The sequence below is a fragment of the Hemicordylus capensis genome, chromosome 3 (assembly GCF_027244095.1).
Source record: "Hemicordylus capensis ecotype Gifberg chromosome 3, rHemCap1.1.pri, whole genome shotgun sequence".
In the NCBI taxonomy this organism is placed as follows: domain Eukaryota; kingdom Metazoa; phylum Chordata; class Lepidosauria; order Squamata; family Cordylidae; genus Hemicordylus; species Hemicordylus capensis.
The window spans coordinates 199,024,956-199,042,143 of record NC_069659.1 but is presented as its reverse complement, the minus strand read 5'-3'; the positions used below and the strand labels follow the sequence as shown (position 1 = coordinate 199,042,143).

At 45.0% G+C, this 17,188-nt stretch overlaps 1 protein-coding gene across 2 annotated transcripts in view; it reads right to left on the bottom strand.

The window, feature by feature from the left end:
- ADK (adenosine kinase) overlaps nt 1-17,188 on the bottom strand; it is a 410,809-nt gene that overhangs the window by 324,471 nt on the left and 69,150 nt on the right. The window lies entirely within an intron of this gene.

Below are 17,188 nucleotides of genomic sequence, written 5' to 3'. Positions count from 1 at the left end.
TTACACAGTCAGACAGGTGTTATTGACTGGTTTGTTTTATCCAGACATCGAGTCCTTCCCAAGGACCTGGGATGGCTGAATTATATTGTCAATGTTGTTGCTATAGTTATAGATATCGTCGCAGAATATAGGCTGTTCCCAGTAAAGTTGCTTTTTGTAATTGGCTGATAGTGAGTTCTGTGGACCCTATGGTGTTGAGGTGCTCTTCAAGGTCTTTTGGAACTGCACCCAGGGCGCCAATTACCACTGGGATTATTTTGGTCTTTTTCTGCCACAGCCTTTCAATTTCAATTTGTAGATCTTTGTATTTGGTGATTTTTTCTATTTCTTTTTCTTCTTTTCTGCTATCCCCTGGTACTGCTATGTCAATTATTTTAACTTGTTTTTCTTTCTTCTCGACTACAGTTATATCTGGTGTATTGTGTGGCAGATGTTTGTCTGTTTGTAGTCAGAAGTCCCATAATATTTTCACATCTTTGTTTTCAACAACATTTTCAATTTTATGGTCCCACCAGTTTTTGACTACAGGTAGCTTGTATTTTTTGCCCATGTTCCAGTGTATCATCCCTGCTACCTTGTCATGCCTTTGTTTGTAGTCAGTCTGTGCGATCTTTTTACAACAGCTAATTAGGTGGTCCACGGTTTCATCTGCTTCTTTACAAAGGCGGCACTTGCTGTTTGTTGTGGATTTTTTGACTTTTGCTCTTATTGCATTTGTTCTTAGTGCCTGTTCTTGTGCAGCCAGTATTAAACCCTCTGTTTCTTTCTTCAAGTTGCCATTCTTAAGCCATTGCCAGGTCTTGGTGATGTCTGATCTTCCGCTTATATTGTGCGAATATTGACCATGCAGGGGCTTCTTTTTCCATTTTTCTGCTCAGTTCTTGACTTGTTCTTTCTTGTAGGCCTGCTTTCTTTCATTGGTGTTGAATAGTTTCTCGTTCTTGACCATTTGAAGTGCATCTTCTTCACTGTCTTTGATATATTCTTCAAGGCCTCTTTTCTCCTCCTCTACTGTTTGATGGACTTGCAGCATTCCTCTTCCACCTGAGCTGTGAGGGAGGTATAGCCTATCTACATCACTGCGGGGGTACAGAGCATGATGGATGGTCATGATTTTCCTGGTCTTACGATCTAGCGTCTCTAGCTCTGCCTGGGTCCAGTCTATTATTCCTGCAGTGTATCTGATAACAGGTATAGCCCAGGTGTTTATGGCTTGTATGGTGTTCCCGCCATTGAGTTTGGACTTGAGGATTTTTCTAACTCTCCTGATGTATTCACTTCCCATTTTTCTTTTAACTTCAGTGTGTGCAATGTTATCAGCCTGGAGAATGCCCAAGTATTTGTAATGTTCTTTCTCTTCCAGGTTCTTGATGTGGCTTCCATTGGGCAGTTCTATTCCTTCTGTTTTTGTTATTTTTCCTCTGTGCATTATTAATGCAGCACACTTGTCTAGTCCAAACTCCATTGCTATATCGCTACTGAATATACGGACAGTGTTTAGCAGTGATTCGATTTCTGACTGGGACTTTCCATACAACTTCAGATCATCCATGTACTGCAGATGGTTTATTTTACTGGATGTTTTAGATGTTTGGTATCCGAGGCCTGTTTTGTTTAGTATTTGTTGTTGTTTTTGTTGTTATTAATTCAATTTCTATACTGCCCTTCCAAAAATGGCTCAGGGCGGTTTACACAGAGAAACAACAAACAAATAAGATGGAACTCTCTCCCCAATGGGTTTACAATGTAAAAAGAAACATAAGATAGACACCAGCAACAGTCACTGGAAGTACTATGCTGGGGGTGGATAGGGCCAGTTACGCTCCCCCTGCTAAATAAAGAGAATCACCACATTAAAAGGTGCCTCTTTGCCAAGTTAGCAGGTGTTACATGTTTTACATGTAATTTATTTACATGTATATATTACTATTCATCCTGGGATCCAAAGACAATGTAAAAGAAACCAGTAAACTAAATTATTAATAATTAAAAATCATTTTAAGAAACTAAAAACCAACATATATAGCTACAAAACCAAACTAAAAGCATGTCAGGACTTTAACTCACTTGCCAAGGACTTTACAGGAAAGGGTAACCTTTAATAGTCTCCAGAATAGTGAAGAATGCAGATCTCACCCAAGAGCAAGTTCCACAACCTAGAGCAATAACTAAGACAGCCCTGTCCCACACGCTTGACAAGCAAGTTTCCGAAGACATCTTCATGATGAGGAGAGCCCTTCCAGCTGACCTAGTCAGTTGGGTAGATTCAAGTTGGAGAAGGTACCTTAAGGTACCTGCAGCCCAAGTCATTTAGAGCTTTAAAAGGTATTTATCAACACACTGAATTGTACCCAGAAACAAACTGACAACCAGTGTAGTATCTTCAAAATCAGTGTAACATGCACTGCAGGAAGCTCCAGGAGTCAGTCTGGCTGCAGCATTCTGCATCATCTTTAGTTTACAAATACTTTAAAGGATAGCCCCACACAGAGAGCACTGCAATAATCTAAATGCAGCATGACTATGGCAGAAGTGACATAAGCCAGATCAGGTCTTAAGTAAGGGGCATAACTACAGGTTACTCGCCTGTAACATTGGTTCTTCTAGTGATCATCTGTACTTCTACACAAATTGGCTATGCGCCTGAGCACAGACCTCATCGGAATCTAAAAAGCTTAATTTCTCCTGTTTTGGGCAGGAATCCCGCCCCCAGCCACTATATTATTTATTTATTTAGCACATTTTTATACCGCCCTAACCCAAGGTCTGAGGTTATACGCGGCTGCGCACTCCTCATGCCCTCAGTCACAAAGTCTAGCTTCAGCGAACCTGGCGGGGAGGACGGGAGGGTGTGTGGAAGTACAGATGATCACTAGAAGAACCGTTACAGGTGAGTAACCTGTAGTTTGTTGACGTGGTCTCTGTCTTCTACACAAATGGGTGCATAACAAGCAAGCACCCAAGGAGGAGGGAAGAAGAGAGGCAACAAGTAATTTGCCAGAAAAATTTATTTCAGAACAAGCAAATTCAACTGAAAATAGATTGCAGGACACTCCTGCCAAATACAGCATCATTTCGTGCTCTAACATCAATAGCATCATTTCGTGCTCTAACAACAATAGCATAATGCTGAATAAATGAATGGAGCTAAGCCCAAGTAGCTGCCTGACATATAGTGTCCAACAGGACCACACGATCAAAGGCCACAGAGGCCGCCACGGACCAAACAGAGTGTGCCTTTACTGTAGCAGCCAACTGCTTATGTACCAATTGATAATACAATTCAATAGTGGAGACTATCCACCTGGACATGGATAGGGCTGAAACTTGGAGCCCTTTACGAGGCCCATCGTAGAGAACAAACAAGGAGGGAGACCTCCTCCACTCAGCAGATCTCTGAACAAAGGAGGACAAGGCCCTTCGAACATCTAAACAGTGTCACCGTCTCTCCGCATCCGAGGAAGGATTTGGAAAGAACACCAGTAAAGTGAGTGGGGGTGAGCAGTGAAACATGGACCCCCACCTTTGGTAGGAATTTGACATCCATCCTGAGTACAACCTTGTCTTTATAGAACTACAGGTATGGTTGGTTGGCCCGCAGGGCTCTCAACGAACTTACTCTCCTGATAATGATAATGGCCACCAATAAGGTGGCCTTCCAGGTCAAGAGACGTGGGTCAATAGTAGCCAATGGCTCAAATGGTGGCCGGAGAAGACCCACCAGTACCACAGATAAGTCCTAGGCTGGTGACATATCTGAGTCGTCCAGGAACATGAATGTCAAACCCTTCAGAAAACTCTTAACCACCGGGTCTTTAAATCAGGCGGAGAGCATGCCACAATGGCAGCCAAATATACCTTAAGGGATGAAAGCTTTAAACCAGACTCCTTAAGGGACAACAGATAGTTATAAATATCCTGTTCAGAGGGATTAAATGCATCGAACCCCTGCAGCGAAGCAAAGTAAGCAAAACGAGTCCATTTATGATTGTAAGAGGTCCTTGTTGATTGCTTCCTAGCCGCAACCAACACCTCCTTCAGTCTCAAGGGGAAGTCGGCAGGACCCGCCATGCAGTCAAGTGGAGGGACCGCACCTCCAGGTGTAGCACCTGTCCCTGCTCCTGCGATAATAGGTCCGGCAGGACAGGTAGACGTCTCCAGTCCAGCACCATGCACTGCAGAGCCAGACACCAGGGCCACTACGGGCATTTCAGAATTGCCCTGGCCCGATCCACTCTCAGTTTGTGTAAGACCTGAATATGGACCACATGAGGTGACACCCCATGAGCCAGGCACCAATGCCACAGGTCCAGAGCCAGAAACAGAAGGCTCCACAAGGACGTGCCACCCTGGCGAATGATATAGGCTTTCGCTGTCATATTGTCTGTCCGTATCAGCACTGAGCAACCTCCCAACAGGGGCAAAAAGCCTTTTGAGAGCGTTGAAAATCGCCTACAGCTCCAGGTAATTGATGTGTCGAGTCCACTCTGCAGGGGACCAATGACCACTCAGACGAAGTCCGTCCAAGTGAGCACCCCAGCCCAGTTCTGACGCATCCGTCATGACCACCCGGCTGGCTGGAAGTGTCTGGAAAATATTGCCAACACTTAGGTGCCGAAAGTCCACCCACCACTGCGCCACTGCCTGTACCTGGGGGTGGGGGGTGGGAAGCGTTCTAGATGGCCTGGATCCCGAAGATGATCGAACACATCTAAAATCCATCACTGGATGATGCACATCTGAAGACACGCTTGAGGTAGAACGTATGTACTTGATGCCATGTGGCCCAACAGGCATTGTATGGAACGCATGGTCTGCGGGCCCCCGGCTAGGAAAGTGGCAGCTAGTCTCTAGAGAGTAGCTATGCGGTCCATCAGGAGGAAGACCTTCTCCAAGGTCATGTTGAATATCAGCCCAATGAACTGAATTCAACAGATAGGTTCTAGCTGAGGTTTTTTGAAGTTTATCTGGAAACCCAACTCCTCCAAGATATCGATCACAATCTCGTGGGCGTCCAGACCTGCCAGCTTGGTGCACGCCACGATCAGCCAATCGTCTAGCTTTGGCAGCACCTGTATACATTGCTCCTACAGGAATGCCACCACTGGGACCAGGCACTTCATAAAGACCCTGGGCGCAGTGGTGAGGCCAAACGTCAAGGCCTTGAATTGATAGGGGATCCTGCCTATCTGGAAGCGCAGGAAGTGCTGATGTTGAGGGCGTATGGGCACATGACAGTACGCATCCTTTAAGTCCAGTGAGACCATCCACATGTTCTTGTCCAGGATGGTCATAATAGTCAGCACCGAAAGCATTCGTAACCATTTGTATGCCAAATGTCTGTTCAACGCCCTGAGATCCAGTATAGAGTGTTGATCGCCATCCGGTTTTGGCAGCAGAATGTACCAGAGGTAAAACACACAGCTGTCAGGATTGGCAACCCTCTTGATCATGTCCTTTTCCAGGAGAGTGGCAACTTCCAGACCCAATTCTGGGGTGCAGGAAGTTACAATTCCGGAGACCGGACATGACCCACAAAATTCTAGGATGTACCTGAAACGGATAACCATCAGGACCCATTGGTCCAAGGTCACTTTGTCCCAACTTGCCGAGCAGGAGCAGGACGAGTCCTGAAGCAACCCGAGTCATTGCTTCTTTTGGGGGACACTCAGGTGCTGTTTCTGAAAGGCCGGTTTACTGGGCTGGCCTCCCAACTTGTATCGGGGATGGAGGGGAATTATTACTCCGGAAGGAATGTTCTAAAGGTGACTGATGCTGGGCCTTGGCCCTCTGTGTCCAGTGGGGCAACCACCTGGCAGTTTTCTGAGGCTTCAAAGCTGGTGAAGCATAAGACATTGAATGCGCTGTGCTCCGCAGCTTCTGAAGCTGCATCATCAGTCTGTTCAGAGAAGAGGCTAGGGCCCTCAAAGGGCAGGTCTTCCACTCTAGCACAGGCCTCATAGTGCAAGCCAGATGACCGGAGCCAAGCATGCCTCCTGAGAGCCACAGACATGGACATCACTTTAGCAGCACACTCTACTGAATGTCGGGCTGAGTAAAGCTCCTGCTTAGCCACTTGGACAGCATCCTTGGAAAAGGCCTTTGTGGGGGTCCTTATCTTGTGGGAGGAGATCCAGAAACAGACCCACCTTTTCACACAAAACGTGGTTATACCTGGCATTGTAGGCCTGATAATTTGCCACATAGAGAAGTAGGGCTGCAGCTGAATAAAGCCTTCTCCCTAAAGAGTCTAATTTTTTGCCTTCTTTATCTTTGGGCGTTGATTCACTATGGCTTCTGGTCCTTTGCAGGGAAGCCTCCACGACAATTTATTTATTTATTTGTTTGTTTGTTTATTCAATTTTTATATCTATTTTTATACTGCCCTTCCGAGCTGGCTCAGGGCGGTTTACAATTAAAAAAACAGAAAATTGTTAATTTTAATTACAATTAAAAATAAAATTGAATTTGGAGTGGGATGATTTTCCAGAAAGGCTGTGTCTTCTTGAAACTGCACTCTGTAAAAGTTTTCTAGATGCCTATTTGATTGAGAAAGCATATTAGGCTTTTTCCAGTGAGCTTTCATCACCATCAATAAGGCAGAGTTCAAGGGTAAGGAGGCTGGTACCTTGGCCTCCGAATCAATCAAACTGAATAAGGGGTCCAGTTCACCTTTCTGTTGGGTACCCAGGTTTACACCCAAGTCAGAGGCCATACAGGCCACATAGGCAGTGTACAATTTGAGATCCTCCGATGGAGAGACCGGCTTAGTCAGACTGGATATCTAGTGGGGAAGACTCCATAGTCACAACCTCCGAGTCCTGTGAGGTCTCCTCGCTTCCTTCTGCAGGGTCTTGTACCGCAGATGTCGAACCCAAAGGGGAGCCCAGCGCACTACAGGGGTTGTCCGGTACTGAAGCTGGTTGGTCCAACGGCAACTCCTGAGCTGGCACTGTCTCCTGGTGCAGCGATGGTACCAAGGGATTAATACCACCATGGTCAACTTAACCCGATAGGGAACGATGCGGCGAGCGGGAACGCAGGCATCCTTCTGAATGCAAGGGGGGCGTACGCCAGGCCCTCGTTGCCATGTATGGTTTGTTGCCATGTATGGTCATGGCATAACGAGGTCGGGCATAGTCTGAGTAGTCCGATTTATAGTCTGGCTGCTATCGATCATAAGATCCTGAGTCTCGGCGCCAAGCCCCATAGGCAGCCTCCTCATCCAACAAGGGGGATTGATACTCAAGTGTGCGACAGCGATCCCGATGTTCCCAGGAAATATCCTGCAGATAAGTCGACAGGCGATCTTCCTGATACCGCCTGGGGGGAGACTTGCGCCTAGGCAGCCACGACGCACTGTCAGCAAGTTTGGGTGGAGAATAGGCCTCCTCTCCAGACGAAGCATACACCGGCTCATGAAGTACAACCGATTCAGTTGCTATAGGTGAACTAGGGTGCATCGGCATAGAAGATTTCTGCGTTGGACAATCCAAACCAGTCCTTGCCTTCTTAGCTGGAGCATCCGATATCTGGATGTTCTCCAATCTCTTCTTGGGATTCGAAGATGAATGTTGACCAGTCAATAGTTGCTTCTTTTTCTTAGGCTTGGATGTTGATCTTGAAGAGTTTGCGGATGTCTTCGATGCCACCGGGGGTTAGTATGAAGGGAGATCCTCTGAATGCACCCTGTCGCTCGAATCTACTGACGGTCGAGCGGTTGAGGGCGCCGATATCGGTACCGGGGTCTGGTCTTCGGTCTCTGCAGCTGCAGACGCCGCACGGTCTGCCAGTATCAGTGCAGCCATTTTCAAGGACTGCTTCCAAGATAAGGCTTCTGAGGAAGAGAGCCAGATCCCACAGGGCTGCACTCAGGCAAGAAGCCCTATTTTTGCGAGCCTGTTTGGTGAACCTCCGACAATGAGGACAGGTCTCAAAAATGTGGGATTCCCCCACGCACAATAGGCACTTTTAGGAAGGGATCTTCAATCCAAGGCAGCCACACTTCTTAAAGTTCTTCATGCCTGGCATACACGTCAAAGGCCAGCCGGCCACCATGCTCTGTCCCAGCCAGGACTGGAGCTCCAGAAAGGGAAAAAATCCAATCAAACAAAAACGCTAAAAGAAAAAACGCAACTGCGTGAAAAGTAAAGAAAGAATTAAAGAGAAGGAAAGAATAAGCAAGGAGAAAAACAACAAGGGATAGCCTTGATCCTACTCATTGTCGAGCTAAAGACTCCACAATGTTCATTGGAGCGCAGACGAAATAAGACTGAGGGGATGAGGAGTGGCGCAGCTGCATATAGCGGCTGGGGGCGGGGTTCCCACTCAAAGCAGGGGAAATCGAGCTTATTAGATTCTGACGAGGTCTCTGCGCAGGTGCATAGCCCATTTGTGTAGAAGACAGAGACCACGTTGAAGAACTGGCACATCAGTCAAAGCTGTACAGACACTCCTGGCCACCACCGCCACCTGATTCTCTAGGAGCTGTGCCGGATCCAGAAGGACTGTCAAGCTATGATCCTGTTCCTTCAGAGAAAGTGCATCCCCTAGAAAAGTGTAGAACTGGTTCGGTTGTGAATCAGGCCTGTTCAAGCATAAACCACCTTGAACTGGTTCAAGCTGTTTAGTCTAACCAACCAGCACAGCTGAAAGGTTTGACTGAACCAGTTCGCATACCTACAGTTCAGTCTGAATTCTGAGCACACCCCTAGCAGCCCAATCCAGAACAGGCTGAAATATCTGCTCCAATCAAACCCTCTACTAACCATCATGATCACCTCCATAAAATTAAGTTTCCGTTTATTAGCCACATCTAGCTCATCATGGCTTCCAAACCCTGGCTCAGAACCTCCTCCACCTCCTTGGGATCAGATGACATAATGAGATATCATCTACATATTAGTGTCAGCAAAGCCAAAATCTCCAGATGATCTCCCCCAGCAGTTTCATATGGATGTTAAAAAATAAGATAGTAATTAACAGTGATTTGCATGTGAGCCAGTAGCTCAAAATGGGAACCAACTTAATGCATGCATAGTCACCGGTTATATAACTGGTTTAATGCATTATAGAAAAAGATAGCAACTTAAACATTAGTAAACTGTAGGGACAAGCTCATTAATATGTATGCACATGAATATTTCAAGTGGCAGCAAGCTACCTCTGCTACTTCATCTTTCATACACATAACAAAAACCCCACTAGTACAACTGGCCTGCTCGTCTGGTTTCGTAAAAACCTAGCATTAAGATATAAGACTCAGACATTTTCACTTTTGAGGCACTATGACATGTCAATCAGCAGTCTTGGCTTCAATCTTCACCCACTTCAATAATTGTCTTTTGCTATACTTATTGCATTTAAGTTAGAAAGTTTTAAATGACTGCATTTAAAATTGTTTCCTGAAGAACTGCCATAATTTGTCTTACAACCTACACATATTATTTGATTCTCACTGTCAACACACACTGCTCAATTTCAATATCACCGAATGTCACAGAGTACTCTCTTTGTATTTCATCACTAAAATGGCAAAGCTAGTTTGGCAAAGCTAGTTTCTAATTCAAATTGTTAGCTATGGGTTGCAGCTAAATAAATTAGCAAATGCACACTGGTGTGTGATAGGATTATGCAAAGGGGCATAGCACTGTGTAAATACTTAGATATTTTTCCCCCTTTTTTAAACCAAACTAGTAGGATCTGTCAGGCAAATTAGCTCCAAACTACTGCTTGCACTGAATGCATTCTCAAACTTTTTAACCATGTTCCTGAATCCATGAACGTTTGTCACAGGTTAGTACAGTCTGGGTTGGAATTTCAAAGAACAGAGCAATTAGTTCCAGATTTGAAAAGCTATACATAGTCTCAGAAAGTTATTCGTCAACGAACAGGGAAAATCTCATTAATTCTCATGAAAGTACCACTACTAGGAACAAGGAATTGCTCTGACAAATACCACTCCTTTTTCCTCTCACTAATATGGTAGACTAGCCAGGAGCTTCCTACACCAAGCTTTTCAGCCACGTTGCCTGCCTCTAACAGCAAGTGGAGAATGGGTGGCCTTAGACCATAAGCTAGCACTTGCTCAAACCCAATTCACTGAGGATTATTAGCAATTTGCAGACACACTAGAACAGTCAATATGATCAGATTGTATAGTTTCCCTCTCTCAAAAAAAAAGGCTGAAGCAAGGTTCCGTCTCTCTCTCTCTCTCTCTCTCTCTCTCTCACACACACACACACACGTGAACTGCTCATAGCAGCTACCAATTCCATCCCGCTGAGTAGCTTGCCAGATCCACCAATCAAGCCAACAAAGGCACACAGTTATGTGTAAACAGACTTGCAATTAGTGTGTGTGTGCACATGTACAAGCACACATGTGCAAATTTGTTTTGGTCTTGTGTGCATGCATCTGTGTGTGCCTGTGCACATGCACATGTGTTTGCATGCTTGTGCAAGTGTTTTGTTGTGTACATATATGCATGTTTTCAAGCGTTTGTGTTGTATGCATGTGTTTGTGGGTATGCATGCATCCTTGTGCATTTGTGGTGTGTACGCATGTATTTGTGTTGCACATGTGTGTGCTGCATGCTTTTATTTTTCTGCTTGTGTAAGTATTTGTGTGCATGCATTTTCAAATTCATCCTATCTTCCCCCAAACGACCATTACTTCTACTCCAGAGTACTCAAGGTTAGGGATGTGCACGGAACCACAGAGGCGCAGTCCGGCACCGGGGGGTGTCTTACTTTAAGGGCGGGGGCTAGTACTTACCCCTTCCACCGCTTTTCCCCCTCCAGCACTCCATTTTTGAGCAAAGCTTTTGGGGCGGCAGCATTCCTCCCTGCTGCCCCTGCCCCCATCATTGCCCGGAAAAAGCGGAAGTTGCATCTGGATATGCCCCCGCTGCGGTGCATGTGTGTCTGTTGCCACTGCGCGCGCGTGCATACCACACACATCACATGTTGTGTGCACACATTGCGACGTGCGCGGCGGCGATGGACACACTTGCACCGCAGCAGGGGCATGCACAGAAGCTACTTCCGCTTTTTCCAGGCAACGATGGGGGCAGGGGCGGGCCCCAAAGGTTTTGCTAAAAATGAAGCGCCGGAGGGGGGAAAGCGATGGGAGGGGTAAGTACTATTCCCCCCCCACCCTTAAAGCGAGACACCCCCGGTACCGGACCACCGGACCAGCCCAATTTCGAACTGGTTCAAAGGCCTCTAACATGGCCTCCGGACCAGTTCCACGCACATCCCTACTCTAGGTGCCCAACAGACTTTTCCCAACTGACCATTCTATGCCCTTTCTTCCCCAACAGCTCACATTCCATCACTAAACAAACAGGCATTGCACTTGCAATAAAATCCATTAGCTGGCTCCCACTGCCAGTGGCTTCATTGTCAAACAGACCACACTTTGTATAATTTCACCAGCAGTTGCTAGCCATAGGCTTTAATAGGGCAGTTATAGGCTTTAATTTTTGAACCACTGCTCAGAACTTCAAACCACTAAAAGGCACTCTTCCTAGACAAGCCTGAACAGAGTACAGTACATCATAAACCTTGTCTATTAGATCACGCATGCCAAATTTCAAGTTATTAGCTTTAAAAATAAAGCTACATTTATCAGAATTTTGAGGCTTTTAACAGTGGGACTTTTTAGCCTACTTTCCAATAGGCTTATGAGATCACTCAGCATTCCATGTGTGTGTTGGAGCAAGTCGGCCAACTTGCGAACCGCCTAACTGATCTGGACCAAATTTAGTCCAGTTGTAGGGATAGTGAAAGGAAAGTAGGCAGATTAAGTTCTTACTGGAACTTGTGTTTTCCCCCTGCTTGCCTAAAGGGCAACTAAAGGGGTACTCCCATGCCTCTAATATAAAGCTTTCCATATATTCTGGTCACATACAGGGGCGTATCCAGGGTGGGGCAGGCAGGGCACGTGCCCCGGGCGCCACTTGAAGGGGGGCGCCATTTCATAAAATTTTAAAAAAATGATAAATGGCTGCTGAAAACACAATGGCCACTGCACATGCTCAAATAGCCTCTGTGAGGCCCTAGGCCAGGCCAGGCCTTGCAGAGGCCATTTGAGCATGCGTTGTGGCCATTTTGTTTTTAGCGGCCATTTAAAAAAATTTTAAAAATGGCCATGACACAAGCTAAAATGGTCCCTGCGAGGCCCTAGAAGCCAGCGGGGGGAGGGGGAACCTTTGCAGACCCCCCCAGCCTTTAGGAAGCCCCCCAAAGGGACTACAGGTATTATTTTTAATTCAATATAATATAAATCACTGTACACATATTCAGTTTCGCACTATATACAAAGAATCAGGGCTTGTGAATAATGAGCTGAAGCTTATGAGCTAGGATTGTATTCATTTGCTCTTACTTTGTTTCTTGTGATGAGTGAGTTAAATGTGATGTCTTAATAATATGGCTACTAATGGTGAGTTTGTCTTTGAATCAGTGTGAAATCCTTAGTATTAAGGCCCACTGGGAGTTTCTTGCTCTCTTTCTCTCATTTTCTTTCTGAAATACTAGAATATATTCCAAGCAGTGACACAGTTGACTCTGCATATCCTTTAATTATTTTCAGAGTATGTGGGAAAAGTCAAATTCTCCATTTATTTTTAAAACTTATGTAATAGTGATGCTACAAAGCATAGTAGAGAATTAGACAAGCACTTCTGTTTAGTTTTCTAAGTACACCTCCACATAGTATTTGGGTATTTCATGAGCCCCAGCATACTGAAATTTGTAGTTTCCCAGCATTTTTTGGTCTGGCTACGTCCACTGCTAAATAATTTTTGAAATATTAAAAGATTAATGAGCTTGACTTGTATTTTTCAGCTGATATTATGATAAAGTTATCTGAAAGATGGGTGTCAGATGTCTGGACAGGGGGCACAATTTCAGTGCTTGCCCTAGGCACTATTTTTCCTAGATACGCCACTGGTCACATATTAGACTGCCTAAGTAAACAAGACTACTAAAGACTACTGCCTAAGTAAACAAGACTACTAAACTAGACTTCACTACTAAAGAAGCTCAAAACAGCATAATAAAACAGCATAAAATCACATTCTAAAGAGGGACTCAATATGAATATTCAAGTCTGGCAAACATAGGGATTTCAAGATACGTAGCATCTGCATCGAGCTACAGAAAGGGTAGTGGTAGCGCAGAATGTCCCAAATTTACCACAGAGCATCATGTTTAAAAGGAGGATCTCCACTATGTGTAAGAGGCTGCCCTATATAAAGTCACACCACTGGTTTATCTAGCTCACTATTGCTCACACTGACTAGCAGCAGCTCTCCAGTTTTCAAGTAAGGATCTTTCCCAGCCCTGTCTGGAAATGCCAGAGATTGGACCTAGACCTTCTGCAAACAAAGCATGCGCTTTTCTACTGAGCTGCAGTCCCATCCTATTGTAGCTGGGCTGGAGAAAAAACTCTGCCCGAGGCCTTGGAGAGCCATTTCCAGTCAGAAGAGATAGTACTGGCCTAAATGAACCAAAGGTCTGAGTCAGTACAAGATAGCTTCGTATGTATATTCATTCCATAATTTGTATTGTGACTGCATTTATTGCTGCTCCAGCAGCAGCTTCGTCTCTGTAATTCACTTTACTATCAAAGTACTCAAGTAGCCCACTTGAGCTAAATAAATTATCTCTAAGTATGAGAAGCCAGTTTCCATTCCTAAATTATTAAATTTAGATAAATTTTCTGGCACTTTAAATCAATGTCACTAATGGACCACTTTCGAATCAATTTGATGCATGTAATTTACTGTAAGCACATCTCACTACAGCAAGGCTAACAAAATTGGTTTATCAATGACCTTGATGCTATTATTATAAAGATCTAAATCAGTTTAGAGCCTATAGCTCAAAACCCAAACCAAACAGAACCTTAAGACAAGCCCACCTAGGAACAAAGAGAGGATAAAAATGCTACACATCCCCTAGGAGAACCATATAATTTGACAGCCTCTCGGATTACACCAAAGTAGGTCAGTATCCTACTGATTCATCATCCAACACGTTGATATATGGAGATGCATTTCCTAAAGTTTAAATCTTTGAAACTGCTTTCTTATTCAGGTTTAATGAACATAAACACAGTAGAGCATCCACAAAATTCAAAAGGTTTAGAGAACATCTGAAAGCAACTAAACTTAATTGCCTTTTTAATGCATAGATTTTGCTTGGCTTATTTGTTTAGCCAATTTAACTTTAGCAGTGGGAAAATGCTTGACTAACAAGCAGAAGGTTGCCAGTTCGAATCCCTGCCAGTACTAAATTAAGCACCAATGAGATAGGAAGATGCTGAAAGGCATCATCTCATACTGCACGGGAGGAGGCAATGGTAAACCCCTCCTGTAATCTACCAAAAGAAAACCACAGGGCTCTGTGGGCACCAAGAGTTGAAATCGTCTTGACAGCACACTTTACCTTTATAGCTATCCATCGTCTTTCCACAGGAAGCAATGACCTTTGTAATCACTAAATGGAGGGAAGTGAGACAAGTCCTAGAATAATAGAATTTTAGAGCTGAAAGGGACCTTGGAGGTCTTCTAGTCCAACCCTCTGTTCAGTGCAGGAAACTTAACATACTTAATGAATTGGATTTTTTTTAAGTGCCTTTCCCTATGCAGAAGATATCATCTCCTCATGGAAAAGCTTACACATAGCTCTAGAGAATTTCACAAGAGAGGTGAAAGAAACATTGGCCTTACCATGAAGGGCTCTTTTTCTTAGTGGACAAAGGTCCTCAGCTTAGTATGAGTTTATCAGTCATCACACCGCTCAAGACAGAATAGGGTTAATTTTTTTATGCAAACTAGCTTCCTGTTAGGCAGTAGGTGGCTCCAGAAACCCAGTTCTGGGCCTGTAGCATAGAAAGGTATAAGATAAAAGAAACAAAAGGCAAAGCAGTTATCCATACAAGGTGAGAAAGAAAATACTATGAAGACAGAATAGTGGATGGGCAACTCAACTGTCCCTGAGGGTTGCTACCCAATACCCAAAACAGGTGCCCCGACCATCAAGTTTATATCCGCGAGTGGGTCTGATGACCCTCATCCACCTAAGAAAAAGAACCCTTCACAGTAAGACCGATGTTTCTTTTTCCTGATGACCAAAGTCATCCGCTTAGTATGGGACATGCCCAAGGTAGCTAAGTGAGGAAGGGAGGGAGCAGATAATCTAGACCACATTTTGCAATACTGTGTGACCTAACACCACCTGGGCTGCATGGAATGAAAAGATCTTATAGTATTTAATGAATGGAAAAACAGAAACCCAGGTGGCTGCTCTACAAATCTCTGTAAGATGGATATTCACAGAAAAGGTGGCTGGAGAAAAAGCACTATGAGTGGAATGAGCTGCAACGCCTGTTGGAGTGGGCAGGCTCCAGAGATTTGTATGCTTACGTGATAGTTGCCTGTATCCATTAGGATATGGTGACTCTGGATACCCTCTTATCCAGGGATGAAGGAAGAAATGACACAAAAAGGGAGTTCATTTGGTATAACATGGCAGTACATCTTAGGTAAATTCTGAGTGCCCTATACATCTAGAGCAGGGCTTCTCAACGTGTGGGTCCCCAGATGTTATTGGACTTCAGCTCCCATAATCCCCAGCCCCAGTGGCCTTTGGTTCGGAATTATGGGAGTTGAATTACGTCTGGGGACCCACAGGTTGAGAAGCCCTGATCTAGAGAGTGCCATAATATTTCCTGGGGGTGTGTCGGAGAAGGGCAGAAGGATGACCTCCTGTGTCTGGTGGAGGGTAGAATTAACCTTTGGGAGGAAGATAAGGTCTAATATTAGCACCACTGCATCCTGATGTAACATGCACAGCTTCTTACAACTGGAGAGTGCACCCAATTCGAATACATTTCATGCTGAAGTAATTGCAACCAGGAAGAGCACCTGGGATGAGAGAAGTTTTTAAAAAGGTACTGAGTGGAACTGTTCGAAGGGAACTCTAGTGAGTACATTAAGAACCCTATTGAGGTGCCGGGAGGGGGATGCTGATACCCACAAGAACCTCAAAAGGTGAGAATGGAGTAAGGGAGCACCCGAGGCAGACCATTTGAGCACTGAGGCAAGGGATGAAGTTTGATGTCTCAATTTACTAGGTCGCAATTTAAGTTCCAAACCGAATTGTAAGAAAGCCAGTACTTCGAGGGTTCCTGCAGTCAGAGACATGTGCTTCTGGAGCACCCACCATGAGAAAGCTGACTAAGTAGACTGGTAAATTCTACTGGTGGATGATCTTCTAGAAGCTAGGATAGTATTCTGTGCTTCCATTGAGTACCCCACTTGAGCTAGGGCCAAGCTCTCAACCTCCATGCGGAGAGTTGGAGCCATTGAGGGTCTGGGTGGAGAATGGGGCTATGTGACAGAAGGTCTTGTCATGGAGGAAGATGCCAAGGGGGCCAAATTGAGAGATTCAGGTGATCGGAAAACCATGGCCTCCAGGGTCAATAAGGTGCAATGATGATCAGGTCCGCCCTAACAGCGCTTGTAGAATGACTATGAATAATGGACATTGGGAAAAACACATCTAGAAGGCCGTGGGCTGCGGGCATAGTGCCATTAATGCATCCATACTTCCACCCGGAGGAACTGAAACCTTGTGAAGAAGCGTGGAAGTCAGTAGTTGCTTGCTGATGCAAATAAGTCTACTTCAGGAAGGCCTAGTACCTTGGTCATCTGATGGAACACATCCGGGTGAAGTGACCATTCTGTGAGATCTGACAACTTAGCCAATTTGAGTGTATGTTGCCCGTCCCTCGGAGGTGTTCTGTTGATATGGACAAGAGGTGATTTTCTGCCCCAGCTGAGAAAAAATCAGATTCCACCATGATTGCTCTTGATTTTGTTCCCCCTTGATGATTGACCTAGGACTTTCTGGTGATGTTATCCGTCCAGACGAGAACATGGTGATAATGATCTGTGGTAGGAAGTGATTGAGTGTTAGGCAGGTTGCACGGAGCTCCAGCCAGTTGATATTGTGCTGGAGTTCATGGAGAGACCATTTTGCCCTGTGCATAATGGCTCTGGCAATGAGCTCCCCAGCCGGAGAGGCTTGCATCTGTGGTGATGGTTGTCTGTGAGGACATTGTGAGTGAAAGCTCCTTGTTGAGTGCCAGAGACAGCCACCATTTGAGTGACCTG